This window comes from Rhinoderma darwinii, chromosome 2, assembly GCF_050947455.1.
Source record: "Rhinoderma darwinii isolate aRhiDar2 chromosome 2, aRhiDar2.hap1, whole genome shotgun sequence".
Classification (NCBI taxonomy): domain Eukaryota; kingdom Metazoa; phylum Chordata; class Amphibia; order Anura; family Rhinodermatidae; genus Rhinoderma; species Rhinoderma darwinii.
This window is the reverse complement of record NC_134688.1, coordinates 266795270-266801452: the sequence shown is the minus strand read 5'-3', so window position 1 is coordinate 266801452 and position 6183 is coordinate 266795270.

Here is a 6183-nt window from a genome sequence, read left to right as displayed (position 1 = left end):
TATTGACAGCGGTATTTAATGGGTTAAACTGCCGGAATCGGCGCGCGCTTCGATTCCAGCAGTTGCAGCAGGAGCCAGGCTGTGTATAACAGCCGTGCTCCTGCCGCTGATCGCGTGGGAACAGTCTCAGTACCCGCGCCATCACAGGACGGATATATCCGTCCTCCTGCGCGAACTAGCAGCTGCTGAGGACGGATATATCCGTCCTTCGGCGTTAAGGCGGCATTGACAAGTGCAGGGGACGGCGCGGTGACGTATGGAGAGGGGGGCGGCGCGGAAGTGGGCAGGAGGCGGCAATACCCCCGTGTTTCCCCGAAAGTAAGACATATGTCTTACTTTCGGGGTACGGCTTATATTAGCCGACCCCCCTGAAACCCCCGATACGTCTTACAATCGGGGGTGTCTTACTATCGGGGAAACATGGTAATATAGGTCATAACTCCATCAAAAATGATCGTTTTTCTAAATAAAAAATACTGCTGTAATCTACATTACAGCGCCGTTCACATCATATACAATATAGGGAATTTATAATCTGGTGACAGAGCCTCTTTAAGAGACATATAAATGTTTGGAGAAGTTAGCAATACAGTGTCACATACTTTCTGCTTGATTATTAAGAAAATGTCGGCAACAAGTCAAGCTGACAGCAACAGAGAGATGTGACACTGCTTGCTCACACTGCTCATACATTTCAGGAATGCACTGGTATTTCTGCCTGCTAGCAATGAAAGATTAGTTTTCTGGTTTTCTATTCATATTCCCAAGGAGATTCTACAACAGTGGATAACGTGCCAGATTATATCCAGCAGTCAAGCGGTGATTTTCAATCATAGGTCTTCTTGCCAAGCAACCACCTCAGGATTGTGCTGAGGCAATCATTGTGAAAGCCTATCCCACTAACTAGTATAGCAGAAACTTTCCAGATGTGTGGGAAGGCAAACTATGTGGAAGTTATATAGGAATAGTAGCATGTAGCCGAGGAGTATTTGCAAATGACAGTACCCAGGTAAGAAAGATACGAAGAAAATAATTTGATGTTGACCAAATACTAAGCTAAGTATAATGTTCTTTTTTCACGTTTTGTTACGTTGAGGCCTTGTGCTAAAATTTAAAAAAAAAAAGTTTTTCCCCATCATTCCACACTCAATTCCCCATAATGACAAAGTGAACATAGAATTTCAGAAATTTTTGCAAATTTATTAAAAATTAAAAACTCAAATTTCGAATGGACATGAGTATTAAAAAAAATTAGCTAAACCTACATTTTATTTGAAAGAATGTAGATTTTCATTTTTATGTCCTACTTCCAAAAATTTCTGCAAAAAAACTGTCCAGTCAAAATACTTACTATACCCCTAAATAAATTCCTCGAAGGGTGTATTTTCCCAAATGGGGTCACTTTTGGGGGGTTCCCACTATGTCCGTTCTTTCTGAATGTGATATGGAAAAAGTTTTCTTATAGTCGTGTGAATAAGCTTTTACACTTTATGCATCTCTTTAATATATGTATACATTGTGTATCAATTAATTACAATTTTCAATAACTCTGCTTGCTCTCAGTGAATGACAGCTTTTTATTGTTTACATTCAGTAGCTGGAAACTTGTCCTGACCATGCAGTTCAAAGCTGCAAAGTTGGTTAGAAAAGAGACGAATGTGACGTGCACCTGAGTGAGCAGGACATTATCAGGACAGGTAATGAAGAATGTCAGGGGCACAATGTCCTACTTCTCTATAAGATATATATTGGTGTATTAGGCTATTTTCTCACTGCGTTTGTTGTGACGTACACAGGTATACATTGGGAGATAGTCTTTTGCCATACATTGGGTCCCGTCCACCTACCTGATGTAAGGATATTGTTCATGCCCTAGGATGACTGTCAAGACAGTCAGGGCACTGAGGCACAATAGAATCCATATGAACCAGAGGAGAGGCAAGAATGCCAAATCCTGGATCTCCATGGAGCCAAGTAGAAGATTCGCAAAATAAAAGCAAAGATTCGCTGAACATAAGTCTGCTATCTCTGACTGTCTCTTTCCCTGAATTCACAGTTAAGAAGGAAGAAGTAATGTCAGGCTGTGGTATGTATAAACATGATGATGTCACCAGTCTTCTGTGATGTCATAGGTGCTCCTGTCATTGTGACATCATCACACATTCCTGTATCTGATTAGTGCTCAGTATTATAGATCTGTTCACATATATTTCTTATACACAATTTGCAAAATTTAACTGATGTGTGCAACCTTAACTTTTCTTGAATTGTGTTGTTATCCAATTGGTCATACCAATTCAGTGGAATCTCGCACCATCCAGCAAAAAAACATATATGTTAAATGTATATTTTTTTAACATGGTTGTCTATGGGTAATGTATGACTGACAGATGCCATCTGCCGGAGGTATACATTTTTTTTTTACAGCTTTGTTTAACATCTCGCGACATACATCTGGGGATATGTCAGTTTAGAGCTAAAATGAAGGAAGGGCACATCTGTATAAGAGTATATCCGGCATATTGTAGTGTAATAGCTGCTATTATTATATTCATATAGAGGATTATATAATTACCAGATATATATTGAGAGGATTTTACAGCTTTATCATTGAAGCGCCAGAATTACAACATGGAATTACTAAAGTACCCAGAATCAGACAATAATAACATATGAATAAAACTTATAAATCCTTTATCTTTATTGTGTGTTTATTTCAGCACCCAAAGGGGGCAAATACATGTACAGGGAACCAGGGACAGACTGGCCCACCAGAGTACCAGAGGATCCTCCGGAGATCCCAGACTCTGACTCCATAATGGGTCCTAAAAGGTCTAGTAGAACACAACCCCATTTGGAGATTACTTGTGAGCCCAGTGCTTGTCACTAGGGTTTATTTCTTACGGGTGATTCACAAATAATCTATTGGACATTATTGACTATATGTCATATATGTGGATAATTATGACAACAAGTGGATGTGCACATATTCTGTAGAGATGGTTGGTGGGCCCAAGGGACTCCAGTCCGACGCTGCCAAGTGCTGGGTATTAATATTTTCAACAGATTATTTGGATGCTTGTTCGTTAATGTACATCAGGCTTTTATTTGGTAACAATTTTTCTGATTTTACATTTATATTACTCCAATTTTTTTTAAATGTATGAATATCCAATAAATTTTGTGCTTACTAAAAAGTTTTTTTTTCATCACTAGAAATAAACTAATTATAACTATGTCCACACATTATTGTATGGGATCAGCAAAAATATTGGAAAATTATTGACACATTTATGTGCCAATAATTTGGATCAGCCAAACTATTGGCACCTAAAGTTCACGTCTCATGAGATGACATTTAACTAGGCACTTCTACCAGATGTCTCTCAAGGCCATTGCCAACAGTCGCAGACACATGGAGCTTTCCTATGAACCGAACCACAAAAAGGAGTGGTGCTTGGGCAAAATTTGCATTAAAATGGGTGCTTCTGAAAGTTTTAAGTACAGTAAGTATGGTGTACTATTGTTATAATTGGGAAGTATACAAGGGTAAAATTAATGGGCTAGGTGTGCCCAACACTATCATCTAAGAAAGAGTCAAGAGGCTGGTAAATCATCAGTAGCTGCAGACAGACACGGTTAAATACCCACTGTGCCACCGAGCTCACAAAATTTTGCTCAGTTATACACAGAAGCAATGTGCAGTCCCCAAACTCCAGTTCCCCAAGCTATATAGTAGGCTCACCAGTAATGTGTCCCTTAGAGGACATTTTGGAAGTATGTCTGTTTAAAGTTTATATGTCTTATGGCTTAATAACTTTATCTATAAACAGATATTGTAGACTTTGGTGGTTACTAGTAACTGCAGTGAACTATTAAGTGACCTTGAGAATAGGAAAAATATACCGTATTTTTTGGACTATAAGACGCAGTTTTTATCTTAGAATCTGTGTTGTAATCTTCTGCGGCTCTTTTCTCCTGAAGGCAAACAGCTGCCAGTGTGTGAAGAAGGAGACTGAGCTCCGTAATTCAAGGGTCCTTGCAGTGCAGTGTAATAGCAGCAGCATGTCCTGTGCTGGGTGTAAAAGATCTCTGAGTTATCTGCACACTGAACAATCACATGTTACAAACAGAATTATGTCATCTCAGTGTTCAGTGAGCAGATAACACATACATTAATACACACAGCACAGTGAATCTGTGCAGGTACTTATCAGCAAGGACCTTCTAGCCACTCCCCTTCCTATGTACAATGCAGATTCAACATCATTAACCCCTGCCACTCCACACCTCTGATCAGGGGCGTAGCTAAAGGCTCATGGGCCCCGATGCAAAAGTTCTTATTGCCCCCCCCCCCGCAAACTCCTCATGGCCGACGGTCCGCAGCTTTCAGCTGGATCGCTGGGTCTCCTAAGTAACCCAACAATGCAGCACCAGCAGCCAGGGGCGTCACTAAGGCTGGGTTCACACACCCTATTTACGGATGTAATTCAGGCGTTTTAGCATTGAATTACGTCCGAAAATGCGGCTCAGAAGTGTTGGCAAACATCTGCCCATTCATTTGAATGGGTCTTACGATGTTCTATGCCGACGGTCATTTTTTTACGCGCCGCTGTCAAAAGGCTGCGCGTTTAAAAGACGCCTGCGTCAAAGAAGTACTTCTTCAGACGTAAATGGACCCGTTTTCCATGGAAAAACAGCTCGAATTACATCCGTAATGGACGCAGCGAAAAACGCCTCCAACATGCCATTACGGCTGAAATTACGGTGCTGTTTTCTCCTGAAAACAGCACGGTAATTTCAGCCGTAACGGACGCTGCCGTGTGAACATACCCTCAGGGCTTAAAATGTCAGGGGAAATAGCCCCAATACATATGTGTCCGCCCAAAAAAAAATGTGTGTATAGGAGACAGCATAGCATATCTATAGCACTACGACCCTATAAACTATGGATAGGATTAGATACATTGGCTCAGCAGACAGTATCACACATGATAGGATTAGATACAGTGGCTCAGCAGACAGTACCACACATGATAGGATTAGATACAGTGGCTCAGAAGGCAGTATCACACATGATAGGATTAGATACCGTGGCTCAGTAGACAGTAACACACATGATAGGATTAGATACAGTGGCTGAGCAGACAGTATCACACATGATCGGATTAGATACAGTGGCTCAGCAGACCGTATCACACATGATAGGATTAGATACAGTGGCTCAGCAGACAGTATCACACATGATAGGATTAGATATACGGCCCAGCAGACAGTATCACACATGATAGGATTAGATACAGTGACTCAGCAGACAGTATCACACATGATTTGATTAGATATAGGTCCCAGTAGACAGTATCACAAATGATAGGATTAGATACAGTGGCTCAGCAGACAGTATCACACATGATTGGATTAGATATAGGGCCCAGCAGACCGTATCACACATAATCGGATGAGATACAGGGCTCAGCTCGCTGACATTGCGGCTCCAGCGCTGGACCCAGGAAAGGTAAGAATAATAATTTTGCTTCTTTATGTGTTACTGATTATTTTTGTGCATTTGTGTTTTTTTACAGGTTCGGTTGTTGGACTTCGGATACGAGGACTTCAATGACGGCGTTTTTTTTATTCTCAATACAATTGTTAATGAGGGTTGTGTTTTTTTATTTCAATAAAATATTTTTTCTATGTGCTTGTATCTTTTTAAACTTTATTATCACCGCCTTAGTAATGGCCGCTGGCTGATTGACAACCTCCATTACTAAGGCGGAGATTAATGTTAGCAGGTGCAGAGGCCAACACTAACCCCCATTATTACCCCGGTACCCACCGCTACCAGGGGTACTGGGAAGAGCCGGGTACGAACCAGTACCCGTCCATCTGTAGTGACGGTTAGGCACCAGGGCGGCCGCAGGCTGGTAGTATTAGGCTGGGGAAGGCCAAAAACAGTGGCACCTACCACCCTGGTAATGCTGCCTGCTGCTGCTGTGTTGTATCTGGCTGGTTATGAAAATAGGGGGGGACCCGACATCGTTCTTTCCAATAATTATTATTATTTTTTTTTAAATGACGTGGGGCCCCCCCCATTTTTCATAACCAGCCAGATACAATAAAGCAGCAGCAGCCTAGCATTACCAGGGTGGGAAGGGCCACTGTATCTGGCCTTTCCCCTCCTGT